The 15,112-nt window shown below is 43.2% G+C and overlaps 1 long non-coding RNA gene across 2 annotated transcripts in view; it reads left to right on the top strand.

Moving 5' to 3' along the window:
* LOC134486558 (uncharacterized) overlaps positions 1 to 15,112 on the top strand; it is a 58,263-nt gene that overhangs the window by 3,373 nt on the left and 39,778 nt on the right. The window contains exons 2-3 of one of the 2 annotated variants that reach the window (XR_010065757.1): positions 11,310 to 11,918; positions 12,447 to 12,843. This is a non-coding gene — a long non-coding RNA (uncharacterized LOC134486558). Of the gene's footprint in view, positions 1 to 11,309; positions 11,919 to 12,446; positions 12,844 to 15,112 lie in introns of those variants that run through there. The other variant, XR_010065758.1, reaches the window with a different exon arrangement.

The raw sequence follows: 15,112 nt of genomic DNA, 5'->3' as shown, positions 1-15,112 counted from the left end.
CAAACATTTACTGTTTCTTAACTTGAAATCTTTTCTGAGGATTTTTTTTTCATTATACCTAACTGCCAAAATTTCATCAGTTGCCACTTTTTGAGAGAGAAACAAGGTTTTCTTAGAAGAAACACATGTTGAGTGCAGGAATCCCATGATAGCCAAATCTATGAAGGAGTGGGTGGACTAAGGGTATGATCCTTCTATGAAGACAAAACCAAAACCCACATATCACCAGCCATAATGCAAGTTACTCACACAGAAATTACATTTTCAGAATTGTAGTTCTTGACATTTGTTGTCTCTAAATAACCCCCTCGCACCCTTTGGAGCCGTATGAACTGGACTTGGGCAGCTTAGTAGGAAGGTCAGAAGACATCTTCATGCTTGCTTGTGTCTGAATTACTCAAAGAGCTCACAAAAAAAATGTGATGCATATTTACATGTTTCTTTCAAAGTGCTGGAAACAAAGAGCCCTGTTGAATGGATGAACTTCAAAGGCCCGGGAAGCACTCATGAAAACAGGGCCTCAGTAACATGAGTCAGAGCAGAAGTGAAGTCGGGTCGAATGTTGTCTTTCAAACATGGCAGTACTGTTTCACTCTTGACCTCACACTTGTTGAGATTACTGGTGCAAGACCTGTGCAAGATTGAGTCTGCCAAGATCCTGACAGGTGGGAAAGAAGGGACTCTCTACTGACCCTTTACTGTAGACAGATAATAGTAGTTGGAGATAGAAAGGGTCAAAAGTGTTCCTTTCCTGAGGGCCTGAGGGTCTATAGGCACTTAATGGTCATCATTAATTCCAGAAAGAGAGAGACAGAGAGAGTCTCTTCAGTGGTATAGACACTACAAAAGGGGCTCATGCTCCTGAAATAACCCCTCATCCTAGACTCTGTTAGCAATCATGATGAAACCTGCCAGGTAATCAAAAAAAGCAATCAAGACATGAAAATAAAAGAGTGACTGGGTTGACTAGGTAGGAAGATGATGTGGAACAGCGAGGGGGGAGCAGAGTCGGGTGACAGAAGGTGAGTTGATAAAAATGCATGTATGTATGAAGATGCCCAAGTGGAATCCATTGTTATGTATAATATAATAAAAATATAATGTAATATAATAAAAAAGCTCAAAAGGTCAAAAAATATGATGCATAACAGACATTGAAACTCAAAACCAGGAAAATGTTTGGATTTCAAATCTATACATTTTCTTGACTTACTGCTTAGGATTTATCTTAGCCATTAACTTCCATTCAATTCGAATTGGTTTGTGGAGATTTCGGCTATGAGACTTGAAGGATACCCCTCCCCCTCACATGGGGGGGGCACGTCCTTTTCAGACCCAGGATTAGGTGCAAACCTCACCCAAACACCTGATTTTCACAGGGAGATCTTTCCTCATTATCAAACTGATCGGTGAGGAGGAGTGACTGCTTTCTGACTCAGCCAGAAAACCAGCAGCAGCAACTCTTTTTTTTTTTTTTTTCTGGAGCTGGGGACCGAACCCAGGGCCTTGCGCTTGCTAGGCAAGCGCTCTACCACTGAGCTAAATCCCCAACACCTTTAAAAATGTGTAGCCCAGGCTGGCCTCAAACTCGTGATCCTCCTACCTCTGCCTCCTTCAGAAAATCCTACCTGCGTGCGCCACCACAACCGGCGCAATTGCAACTCTTAAGAAGGGAAAAAGGGAAAGTCTGCGTTAGAATGGGCTAGGATACTTTGGAATATTTTGATTGGGCATGTTAGTTAGGTGAACCAAAAGAGACTTTTGATTGTTGGACTTTAGCACTTTGATAGCTGGACGGCGGTAGCCAGCCTCTGGAGGAGCAAGTGGCCAAATACGGGAACAGACATTGCTCACTAGCTTTAGGGATGTAGGCTAGTGGTTCTTAGCAAGGCAGAGAGACCAGACCCATGCTCTCTGCTCTTACACTGGCCAGAATCTCTTCAATCCTTACTCAAGGTTGCTGGTTCCCAATAGTCTCCATGGTAACTTCCCTGGTGTTCTCTCAAGGCTATAAAGTGTTTGTAACGAGCAACAGGATGCCAGAAGGTCTGTGACTAGAGAGACAAAAACCAAGATAAACAACAAACAAAGGGTCTTCAATGAGCCTGAATTTTGACTCAGTTTTACCCGGAGGCAAGCACAGTCTTCCCAGCATGGCACAGGGGGTGGCACTAATGCCAAGTTTTTGCTCCTTTGAGATACTGACCAAAAGGTTTGACTGGGAAGCATTAGGCTGTAATGCTCCCTGACCTTTCAATTCCTCTGTGAGCAAACTGAAGCCCTCGATATTAATAGTAAAACAAAAATAGAGAATTTATCAATGAGAAAACAGCAAATACCTTGAATGGGCACTACGCTGTGTGTGTTTATTTTTATTATGTATCTATCATATATGTCCCCTGTTGCTGTATTGACCAGAATAAATCCTGAGAGCTCCTAGATTTGAGTCATTCTTTGTTCAAATAAACTCTAAAATTTAATAGGATCTAACTTCTATGACCTGCCCCCCCACCTCTGCAACCCCACCCTGTGCCTTTTTCTCATTTTCTTTCTTTCTTTCTTTCTCTCTTTCTTTCTTTCTTTCTTTCTTCCTTTCTTCCTTCCTTCCTTCCTTCCTTCCTTCCTTCCTTCCTTCCTTCCTTCCTTTCTTTCTTTCACAGTTTGGGATAGAGTTTATTTCGGGCATGAGGGGAGTTGAGGGAGTAGAGACAGAAAGGCAGAGAGAGGGAGGGGGTGGGGCAAGAAGACATGGAGGGAAGAGAGTAAGAGGGTAAGAAAATAAGAGCTGTCTCATTTTCTTGAGACATAGTTTCATGTAGTCCAGTCTGGCCTTGAACTTGCTACATAGTTGAGGGATGACTTTGAACTCCTGATCCTCTAGTGTCACCATTATTTTGACAACTTGCCCCGATTTCTTTACATTATATTTAATATTAGTGAAATAAATCATGTGGATTTTCAGATATGCATAGCTTATTTTAGAGAATACACACACAAACACAAGTTGGATATGGTGCTGGGATTACAAGCATGGTGCCATGCCTGGATTTGTTTGTTGTTGCTTCTCTGTCTCTCTATCTCTGTCTCTCTATCTCTGTCTCTCTGTCTCTGTTTCTCTCCCTCTCTCCCTCCCTCTCCCCCCTCGTGTGTGTGTGTGTGTGTGTGTGTGTGTGTGTGTGAAAAGCAGAAAAGATTTACTCAATGAAGCAACTATAAATAGAAAGACAAAGAGATACAGTGATTCCCTGAGTCCATCTTGCAGATTCTGGCATGGGTTTCATTTTAAACCTATGGCAAGAAAAGCCATAAATGAGCATTCTTTCCCTTTGTTATCTCAGCTGCAGTCTCTGGGCCTGGTCTGTCTGACAAGTGGTAAATCTTCACCAGCAGACCACCTTCTCATCCACTTGCCTCTGCCACCCGTGCCTCAGCTTTTCCTTCTCTCAGCATGAGATCCCTGGGGGAAATTTATTGGGTTCCATTGATTCAGAAATCTAAAAGAAGAGACACAAGTATATTTAGAATCTACTATTTCTGGCCATGCATGCTGGTTATATTTCTCCCCTCTTGTTTCAACATCTCAGTCTTGAAAGAAAAATGACTGTACCTAAAGCAAATATCATAAAAAGAAGGTGAATAGAAATGTTAATTCTGTAGATGGAAGAAGAAAGACCACAGACCCAAACTATGGCCAAATCAGTTAAAGCAAACATGTGTGTGTGTGTGTGTGTGTGTGTGTGTGTGTGTGGCCAAATCAGTTAAAGCAAACATGTGTGTGTGTGTGTGTGTGTGTGTGTGTGTGTGTGTGTTTACAGTCTATCTTCCACTATGGCAGGGTTCAAGAGATCAGCACTGGACAAGGGGAAGGTAAGTTCTTCATAGCTCAGAAGTAGGGTTTTTCCAAATGGGAGATGTGATGTGGCAGCCAGATAAGCAAGGGTCACAGAAGAACATAAGCATAGCAAGTTGTTCATAGCAACCTCCTCAAACAAAGACATGGCAGCCGGGTGCTCGTAACAGCATCTTGAAACAAAGGCATGACTGCTGCTTCCTAGATTAAGCAGTGTTAGGAAAGATAATTCGGGCAGTTAGTAGGAGGTCCATGCCAAAGTGCACTCTTGAGAAATTATGCTATGTAATAGACCTGGTGTAAAATGGGTTTATTGGGGGAGGGGAGAGGAGGGAGGACCTGGGGAATGGATAGAGGAAGGCAAGTAGACATGTAGACAGACAGACAGACAGACAGACAGACAGATGGGGCAGAGGGGAGAAAGAGGGGGGCATGTGTATAGAACAGAGTGGGAGCGCCAAGAACACAGAGAGCATTTTAGCACCAGCACACCTAGCAAACCTGCCTGTGGCAGTAGGTGAGAGAGGCAGGAAGTGGTAGTAGGTGATGACATAAGTAAGCAATTCTAGAATCGGGGCGTGCAGATTTATCAAGAACCAAAGTGTCTCTGGGGAAATCTGGATCTCCTTCCGAGGGAGAGGTGTCTTAGTTTCGTTAGTAAAAGAATTCAGTGGCAATTTTGTTAGAGTTTCGAAGGGGCAGGCAACCTGTAAATCTTGATGGCTGCCCAGCAGAGGAGGGGCAGGGAAAGAAAGGGGGAAAAACCCATCAAAACAACAACAATCACAAAACCAACCCACGCCATTTGAGTTAAACCAGGCGTGGAGGTCAGCCATGCAAGCCTATAAGCAGTCTTGTGGCAGGGAGTTGACCTTAGGAAAACAGTGAGAAAATACCAAGCATTAGGGGAAACATGTTTAGAACAGAGAGAAGTTCCTCAGAAGAGCAGGCCGACTGAAGCTCACGGCTTCCGGTGTCCTTAAGCAAATAAGCTGCTGCCCTGGGGGGTGGGACTTCTGGGAAGGAAAAGTACTTTAGCTCATTAAGGTGGCATTATTCCTCTTCGTGTTTTAACACAGACCTACTTGTCTTGTGAGGGCTGGTCCCTCAGCTGGATGATAAGATCTGCCCTCCTGACTGAGCGCTTGAGACACAAGTCTCCACCTAGAGGCAGATTCCATTCTTCACTGAAACATTCCTCCTCCTGAAAAGGGAACCCTAAAGTCATTTAGGAGATGGGCTCAAATTGAGAGCTGGCTAGAACCCACTTTGAAATGGAAATGTAGAGATGCAGGTTCAGTGCTCTCCACCAGAAGGGATTACTGTCTGGACCGGTGTTTGGGTTCCCACTGGGACATACAGCTTCCAGGCAGGGTGGGGGTGGGGGTGGGGGTGTGGGTGGGTGCTCACTTAGGAGAAATCAGAGCTCCTTTCTGGCAGAGAACTGAGAACACTGTGTGGAACTGTTGCTGTTTTCAGGGGTCCCTTTCTCTGCTGCCTATCAAATTTGCAACCCTCCTCCAGCCTCTGGGGTGGTGGGATTACAGGGAGTCCTTACCATGGTCAATATGACTACATTTCCATTCTGGTCATTTCTTCTCTTGTCTCTGAAAACATTTTCTGACGACGCTGTTGATTAACATTAACTTCTATTTTTTTTTTTTTTTGGTTCTTTTTTTCGGAGCTGGGGACCGAACCCAGGGCCTTGCGCTTCCTAGGTAAGCGCTCTACCACTGAGCTAAATCCCCAGCCCCAACTTCTATTTTTTAAAGAAGACATTCTTTGTAAATTTTGCTAAAGATAAGGACTTTCCCACAATATTTCTTTTCAATATTTAATGGAATAGTTTGTTGTGGCATTGCTACACAAAACCAGATTGGCATTGTCAGCATTTTGTCCATGCTCCGCCCCACAGTTACCTGGCAGTAGCCAGGTATGCCTGACTCACTATAAAAGGTGCTGCTTGCTTCCTCCACTCTTTTGCTTTTCGTTTCTTCCTCCAGCTCTGTTCAGGCCTTCCCTCTTCTCTCCCCATTCCCTTCCCCCTCCCCTCTACTTCTACTTCTACTGCTCTTTCTCTCTCTCTCTCTCCCTCCCTCTCTCTCTCTCTCTCTCTCTCTCTCTCTCTCTCTCTCTCTCTCTCTCTCTCTCTCTCTGCCTTTCTCTGCCTCTATTACCCTCTCAACTCCCCATGCAGTGAATAAACTCTGTTCTATACTATACCTTCTTGTGGCTGGTCCCTCACGGGAAGGGATGTCTCAGCGTGGGCCTGTGGAGGCACTTCCTTCCCCCATACCTGGTGATATTTCTATCCAAACCCCCTCTCTTTATCTTTTTATAAACATGCGGTCATAACTATTTTGTACTTACTCTGAATGCTCTGTGTGGTTTCAGCATCCAGCCCACTCTGATAGGGAGTGGCCATGAGACTAGTATCTTCCTTGTCTTTCTTCTAAACCCCCGCTTTGGCAAGGTTGTTGTTTTTAAGCCAATCCCAAAGCATTCCTACTGGTTCTCAGTTATGTGTCCCAAAGGTTTCAGGACATGCAAAGCAATAAAGTCATGTTCAGACCACTGCAAAATTAGTTAACCTCTACCTTTTCCCTTCTTGGCCACATCTGTTACTTCCTGGATCTTGGCATCTTTGTATCTGATGACACCTGACATAGTGATCAGAATTGTGACCCGAGAGGCTGCCAACTCCACCAGGATTCTCAGAAATGTTCACATATCAACAGACGGAAGACTCCCAACCTAATCTAAGCATTAACTGTGTTGACCAGATTGAGACCTACCTCTGCTCGGTTTTGTTTGACAGACTTGGGTTATGTAATCTTTATTTATATGCCCTTTCTCTTGACATCTAATTTTAATCAAATGCACACCCAATTACTCATAGGCATAAGACCCGGAATACATTTCCCCTTCTACGTGTTCACTCGGAAGTGTAGCAAGCTGAGCTATAAGCAGTCCTGTGTATAAAGCTGGGGGGTACAGTGTCATTTTCATCATGAATCAAATCTGAAACCACAATAAGAAGTCATGATTATGTGTACAATTGTGGTGTTTAGAGTGAGAAATGGCCCCCACAGTGCTTGTCAACCGGTGGCACTGTTAGGGGAGGTTTAGGTGATGCTGGAGAAAGTAACTGGCTAGGGAAATGGCTGTAACTACTTCCAGTTTGCGCTCTCCACTTCATTCAGAGAAGTGATCTCTCAGGTTTCTGGGGCTGCAGTCAGCCCATGATGGACTCATTTATCTGCAGCTGTGAGCCAAAGTAAAGTCTTTCTTCCGTGCATCACATGGTATTTTATCATGACGGAAAAGTTAACTAGTGCAGCAGTCATTAGAAAGGAAAGTATAACCAATAGTAGGGCGATCAGCACAGAGATGAAAATTCCCAGTGCTGGTGAGACACAGAGTCTCACCGTGGGAAACAAGTTGATGGATCTTTAAAAAGTTAAAGAGTTGCCACATGACTCAAGTATTCAAGTTTATGATGCATTTCAACGAAATTTTGTAAGGTGTTAAAAACAACGGGGTGGGAAGCCCATCCACCCGAGTGCACTCAAAAACAACGGGGTGGGAAGCCCATCCACTCGAGTGCACTCAAAAACAACACAGAGTGGGAAGCCCATCCACTCGAGTGCACTCAAAAACAACACAGAGTGGGAAGCCCATCCACCCGAGTGCACTCAACAACAATGGGGTGGGAAGCCCATCCACCCGAGTACACTCAAAAACAACGGGGTGGGAAGCCCATCCACCCGAGTACACTCAAAAACAACAGAGTGGGAAAGTGGGGAGTCTTCTTCTGCCCAGACAGTGCACCAAGACCTTAAACCGGTACTGAAAAACACAGACTACAGGACTTAATTCACACACACACTACTCTCACACTCACACAGCGGCCGCTTTCCAGCACTCACACTAACGTACCTCCAAGAGGCATTCGGATCTCCGGGGGTTACGCTCCTATCCCGGACGAGCCCCCAAATGAAAGACCCCCAGACTTGGGGAGACTCTCGCTCCAGTCACGGGTTGAGGTACCCCCAGGAAACACGAGAAGCCGGTCTTGATGTAATCAACAAGAGGCAGTTTTATTTACGAGATCTCGGGCTGACACGTATCTCACACAGGAGATTGAGTCAAGCCCCGAGCCTCTCTAGGCAGGAGCTTATATAGGGAAAACCAGGGTTTTCGTGTGAATACACATAATTGGCTAATACAAAGGGTGTACAGTTACTTTTTGGCACGGAGTTACATCAACAAAGCATACGTGTAATCTAGCATCTCAGCAATGTGGGCAGGGCAACTCATCTCACTGCAGCAGGGGGATGACCCATCCTCAGGGAGTGAAGGAAGGGGAGGGGGTGGCCAGTGTCCTTGGGAGCTGATAGTCGGGCCGGTGAGCCCTATCTCAAATTCTCTCAGGCATGTCTGGACTTTGTTCATGACTAACTTTTAGAAATTTTAACCCTTCAATGTATACACCAATGTTCGTAGCCAATGAAAGATAGAAGCAACTCAAGCTTTCAGCTGACACATGAGTGAATGATGTAAATTATAGCCACATAACTCAGCCTCCGAAAGGATGGAAATACATGACCCAAAAATTAATAAACCTCGTAAAAATATGTATCAATTACTGTTGTGCCTCTGATTAAAATCTAACGGAACCAACTTGAGGATTTGTTTCGGCTCACAGTTTCTAAGGATCATGACTGCCTGGTCCATGTGCTTGGACATAACATGAACATCACATTATCAGGAGTGTGTAGCAAAGGACCTTCTTCATCTCGTGATGGGCAGAAGCAGAGTGTGTATAGTATACAGCAAAGAGCCAGGGCAAGATTTATCCCCAAGGACCTATTCCCAGTGACCTACTGCCGCCTCCTGCCTTCCGTCAGCTCTCAGTAACGCTATCATTAAAGGAGTCTGTTCAGAGATTAATCCATCAGGTTAGAACACCGAAGGGCTAGTCTCTGAAAATTTAATCATTACTCCAGAAGTGTGCTTAAGCTCTTAGCCAGTAGCCAGATAACAAGAACAACCACCTCACGTGTATTAAGAAAATGAAGCCATGTGGAAATGGAAATTGGCTCAGAGATTGGCTCTTCCCAGGACCCTGATTTGGTTCCCAGCACCCACGTGACAACCCACACCTGGCTATAACTCCAACTTCAGGGAGCCGCCTTCTGCCCCCCACCCCACAGCCCGGGGCATGCAGATACTACACAGACATGTATGCAGGTGAAATGGCCCCATGCACAAAATAAAATTAGATACAAATTTTAAAAGAAGCCATTGGAAAGGCTACATACTCAGTGACTCCATTTATAGTGACTGTTCAGAACAAGCAAGTAGGGAAACAGAAGGCAGACGGGGGTTGTCGGGTAGCCAATCTGAGGAAAGTGTGTTTGGGAAGTATTGAAATGAGCAAACATAGTTTTAGATGCTAGTGATGCTTTGCCAGCATTTGGATATGCTAAAATTCACAAAGCTACATTCTTATGAGGATGCGTTTTGTAAAAATCCAAATTACATATAATATAAATAGATTATGTACTCATATTGAAATAAACTTATCTGCTTTTAAAAGAATAATCTTACTGAATTTTTTAAAAAAATATTTATTATGTATACATCATACAGCTTGATGCCTGCATGTATGCCTGCAAGGCAGAAGAGGGCACCAGATCCCATTACAGATGGCTGTGAGCCACCATGTGGTTGCTGAGAATTGAACTCAGGACCTTTGGAAAAGCAAACAGTGCTCTTAACTTCTGAGTCATCTTTCCAGCCCTACTGAAATGTTACTATACACGGGGCCTGCTTGGGGAGGCAGAATTTGGGAGTTTGACTGTGCTTACCCCACTCCCGCCACAGGGGTGGGTGCTGGGCTGTGGGGAAGCAGAGACAATCTAGGTGTGGGAATGCACAGTCTGAGACTTAGTAAAACTGGTTCAGGGGTCCCTGGGCCTGCGATGAGGCCAGGCCATGGGGTTCTCAGACTCTTGGGCATCCAGGTGCTGCTGGGAGACGCAGAAGATGGAGAATGGACCCAGCAGACTGGGATAGCATCTAGCCTTGCACTGTGGGTTGAGGGGGAAGGGGAGCTCCAGCTTGTCCCACCAGGGATCATCCTTAGTTTGACCAATGCAGGCTTGGTGGCAGTTGTGGCTGGGAGTTCAGAGGCCTTCTAGTAAGCAAAGATCATCAATAGAATAGAATTTATGTTGATGTAAATACTTCAAGACGATGTAGCGTCAAGACCATACCGATGCAGGGATGAAAATACATTGGTTCCAAACGCCATTCCTACTTACATCCTGACAGGATGCTGTTTTCTGAGCTTGCCATGTTTACTTTGTGTTGCAAAAATTCAAAATTTGTTTCAGTGATATTGTTGGCAACTATGCTAAATATTTTCTCTAAGATTTTTCTCTACATTGGAACATAGAAGAAACACTGTTTCTTTTTAAAAATATAATTTGGGTGTATATTAAGTTGTCTTCTGTGTTTTTATCAGACATGTCATATAAAATTGAAAATGATAATACAGAGTTGAACTGTCTTCATCTGTACTCCCAGTACTGTTATTTCTACAATCTGAAGAGCCCTACTACCTAAAATGGATGCTTAGAAAGAATATTACAAGCAACTTTAAAATAGTTAAAAATTTTAGTTTAGTTTTTCTGAATTTGAAATGAATTCAATGTCTGCCTACAATTCTGGCTTTTTTATATTTAATGTATTGAGAAATTAACATCTATTATAAATATGGTACATAGGTGCTTATTCATATTAAAATAATTTATTATTTATTTAGATATTGGTGCTTTTTTAGTTATGTAAAGCCAAGCAAAGTAACATATACCTTTAATTCCAGCACTCAGGCAGGCAATCTCTGTGAGTTCAAGGCTAGCATAGTCTACATAATGAGTTCCAGGACAACCAGGATTCCATGGAGAGACCTGCCTCAAAAAATTATGAGAATGTGGGGGAGTGGGAATCTATGAATGAGTGTAGATACTCACAGAGACCAAAGATGTCAGATCCCCTGGAATATCAGGCAGTTGTGAGCTACCAAACATGGGTGCTGGGAACTGAACTCAAGCTCTGTACAAGAGCAGCATGTCCTTTTATCCACTGAGACATATTTCCAGGCCCATTAGTGCTTTTCTAAAAGAGGACACTTCCAGATATTGTGATCTAGAGTCATCCTTGTTGACCAGAGTACCAAATTCTTCAAGAATTTGGGAACCTCCATGCTCCAGATTTTGACAAATACGCTCTGATCTTCTCAAATTGAGTAATTGTATATAACTGTTAATCCCTCAGACTTGATTTCATAGTAATGATAAGAAAATATAACTGCTTTGTAAATGCTTAGAAAGTGGCTCTATACTCCTTGTAAACTGTGGAATCAATAAGTCTCCCACGCTCTTTTTCCCAGGTTCCCTGAGGATCAAAACTGCAGGATAAAGACAACTCAAGCACACAGAAGGTGGTGAATGTGGAGACCTCTCCCCTTCCATAGCTTTGAGGTACTGCTGTTACCTCCATACTTTTCATGTAAAAAGCAGATCAACAAGAATCCTGGTTCTTTGAGAAGTAGAGAAGCAAGTTTAGCATGGGGGTTAAGTCACCTAACTTGACCATCTTTCTCTATACAGAATAGAAATACTACTTGGACACTTGGAACTCTATTCCCTTTGAAGTCACAAAGTCAGCCAATGTGACTTAAAGGAGGCAGCCACTGTGACTTAATTTTCTTTCAAGTTTCTCTCAGGGCGGTTCAAATTTCAGAAAATGCCCGGGCCTGCAGGGCAGTCAGTGGAGGTTGGGGACCACCTAGGAAAGAATGGGGGATAACAGACTCAAAGAAGAATACCAAGAGTCTGATCAAGGCGACAAATTTTATTTTTTCCCAAGGCTGAATTTATACCATAGCAGGGGTAACAGAGGGAGGGGAAAAGTGGGAAACATCTATGCAGGCCAAGGACACAGTGCTCTTGTGGTCAGCTGATGTCAACAGGATGTTGGTTTCTCAGAAAGGTCACAGGTTTGTCATATCATTAGGCATCCTAACCACCAGATTTGTATTAGTCTTCTGCAGCTGGCTGGGGATTTTCCATGATCGCAGTCACACTTAACTCTTACTATAATATTAACATCAATAATGGAGGGTTTTAAGGGCATTGCTCCCAACAAGAAAAGCCATGTGAATGGATGTATAATGTGGCTTACGAAGGACAGTACTTGTTGACACAATTTTGTCACTAGCTTAGACTGGTAAATGTTCTTGTTTGTATAGATATGGCACATGACAGGATGATTGGGGAATCTTTTTAGATATTACATCTGCTCATGAGTAAATAATCTGATTTATTAACATAAACAGGTAACCTTCAGAAAAAGTAAGATAACTATTTTAATGTTACTGCCAGCTTGAAGTCTTGAACTAAAGCAAGCTCTTTTACTGTACAGATACCAGTTTCTTGTGTAGATAATCCCTCATCATCACCCACCATCTCTGTCATCTGCTCTTTGGAGATAGCGAGTGATCATATGCATCTGTTTTCCTTTACAGATTTCCATTGGAGATCTCAGCAAAGGATTGTCATCAAAATTTATCTCTTTCAGAAACAAAATACTGATCATAGCACTGGAAAAGCTGTCAGAATGTTCCTAGTAAGGAAAAATAGCAATGAATACACCTTCCTGCAGAATTAAACTGTAGAAGCAACAGCTACACATGCAGAGTCTACTGTCTTGATAAAGTGCCCTAGGACACTCACAATGCTGACAGTTTCAGGGTTATTAGTAATGTCAATGCTAGGAGGGAAAAGAAGTGTATACACACTGCTGTGGTTCTCCTGTCTCCTAGGGGTGGCAAAAATGAGGCCAGAAGATATCCTTTTACAACACAGCTGATGACTTTGCAGAATAGGCATTATCATTTTTAAAATAAACTTTTAAAGAAGGTAGAGTTTTATACAAGTTTCTGTTATGTTGAGCATATTCCCCCATGGCTCTGACTCTCCTTTTCTTACCCCCACACCACTTTATTATCTGTGTTCTCTACAGTGTTACTTTTTTCATACATGCATTTTGGATTTATGTAAAACATAGGAAGCACAAATGAGAGGAAACACTATTTGTCTATGTGAGACTGACTTAATCCATTTAAATGATCACCCATTGTGTTCATTCTCCTGTAAATGACATGACTTCATTCTTTGTGACGAAAGGACTATTCAGAGTGTACATCAGTTTTCTTTATCAATCCTGTGTGTTGGATACCAATGTAGGTTCCATTACACTTGCTCACACGGGAACACTGCTCGGTGCACAGAGATGTACTGGTGTCTCTGTGATGCGTTCACTTGGAGTCTTGGTGTGAACACAGGTGTGGTATTAAGGTCACATGGGAGATCCAGATTTAGTTTTCTGAGCAATCTTCAGACTGACTTCCACGGTGCCTGGGCTGATTGACATCTCCACATGGTGGCTTCCTCTCTCTTGACATCCTTGTCAGAATTAGTCACTACTTGTCTTACTGATTGCCAATCCTGAGTGGAATAATTTAGATTAACAGGAGCTTGCAGTGCTACAGTGTTGGCTCACATCATCTTACACTAGCGTGCTTCCCTTCACCGTTTATGAATTTTAATTAGTTACAATGCAGATGAAGGCCTTTCCTCATACTGGAGCATGGCATTGAGAATCAAGGTCTGGTGCAGCTCATGCACCATTAGGAGGGCTGCAGATTGACAGCATATTCTCTTTCAGTTTGGATATTATGCTTTGGTAAAAAATTTTTTCAAGCGGTGAATGGATGTGAGGAAAATCTTTATACACTACTGGTGGGAATGTAGAGTGTACAGCCATTCTGGAAATCAGTGGTGTTTGGTCTTTTATAATGCTAAATCAAACCAAACCAAACCAAACCAAACCAAACCAAACCAAACAACTAGTGATGCTGTACCTGAGGTAACATATGAAGGCACTCCGCTAACAGACCACCATCTGTCCATGTTTACAGATGCACTACTCCCAATAGCTAAGAGGTGGAACCCCCTGAGATCAATCCACAGGAAGTGGATAAGGCAGGTGTACAAAATAGAATTGTATCCAACTATAACATGATAAATGAAATATCTGTAGAAGAATTAGTAGTGAAGCTCACTATGTTAATCAAATTAAGCCTGACTCAGAATGATAAACACTATTTTTCTTGTAGGCAGGCTCTAGATTTAAATGCCTAAAAATACTTATTATTTTCTGTGTAAGTTTGTATATGTACCATGTATAGGTCTGGTTGCCATGGAGATCAGAAGAGGGTATCCCTGGTAGTGAGTTACAGACAGCTGTGAGCTGCCACGTGAGTCATAGGAACAGGTCTTCGATTCTCTGCAAGAGCAACCATTGCTTTTCAATGCTGAGGCAACTCTCTACCCCATAACTATAGATTTTAAATGTGTGAATGTGTACACATGTGTATGCATGATCATATGCATGTGTGAATACATATGCACGCATGTTTATGTGCATGTGTGTGTACATGTTCAGGGATATTTATGTCTATGTGTGATGAAAGTAGCAAGAGAACCATGAGGAAGAGGAGGAGGAAAAGACCTTAAAGGAGGGAAGAGGAAAGACTAAAATAGAGTAATGGAATACATGCCACAGGAAAGTGAAAGCGGGACCGGCAAGAGGAGTGCAGTAGCATGGGGAAGTCAGGGAGTGGGGAGGGCAATAAGAGTAAAGGCATATATGTGTGGAATGCCAAGGAAAGCCTGGTACTCTGTCCACAACTTTAAAAAGTAGAGACAGAAACTTAGTTTGAGGATCTTTCAGAGCTCTGTGTAGACACTGTGGACAGTGACACTATCAAAACATTTAATAACTGATCTGGCAGAAGGGCTGGGATCTGAACCGATGTTGCTGTAGACTACAGATGTAATGTTATCAGACAACTAACCAACAGGCTATCTGGGAGGGTGGGAACTGAATCCAGCACCAAGGCTTTAAAGTAAACCGCAAAGGAACCTGGGTAGGGTCCATGAGAGACCTGCTCTTTCCAGGTTCATTGTAACCATGTTTTTTCTTTCTTTTGCAATTCCATCTTCCTGGGGAAAGAGAGGCTAGCCTTTGTTAGAACCATGACCTCAGGCTCTGTGCTAAAAGCTTGACCATTTCATCATGATGGTCTGAAGCAGAGGTTCTCACCCTGTGGGTTGCAACCCCTTCACA

Source organism: Rattus norvegicus, chromosome 4 (assembly GCF_036323735.1).
Source record: "Rattus norvegicus strain BN/NHsdMcwi chromosome 4, GRCr8, whole genome shotgun sequence".
Lineage (NCBI taxonomy): Eukaryota > Metazoa > Chordata > Mammalia > Rodentia > Muridae > Rattus > Rattus norvegicus.
This window is presented reverse-complemented; position numbering and strand designations above follow the sequence as displayed.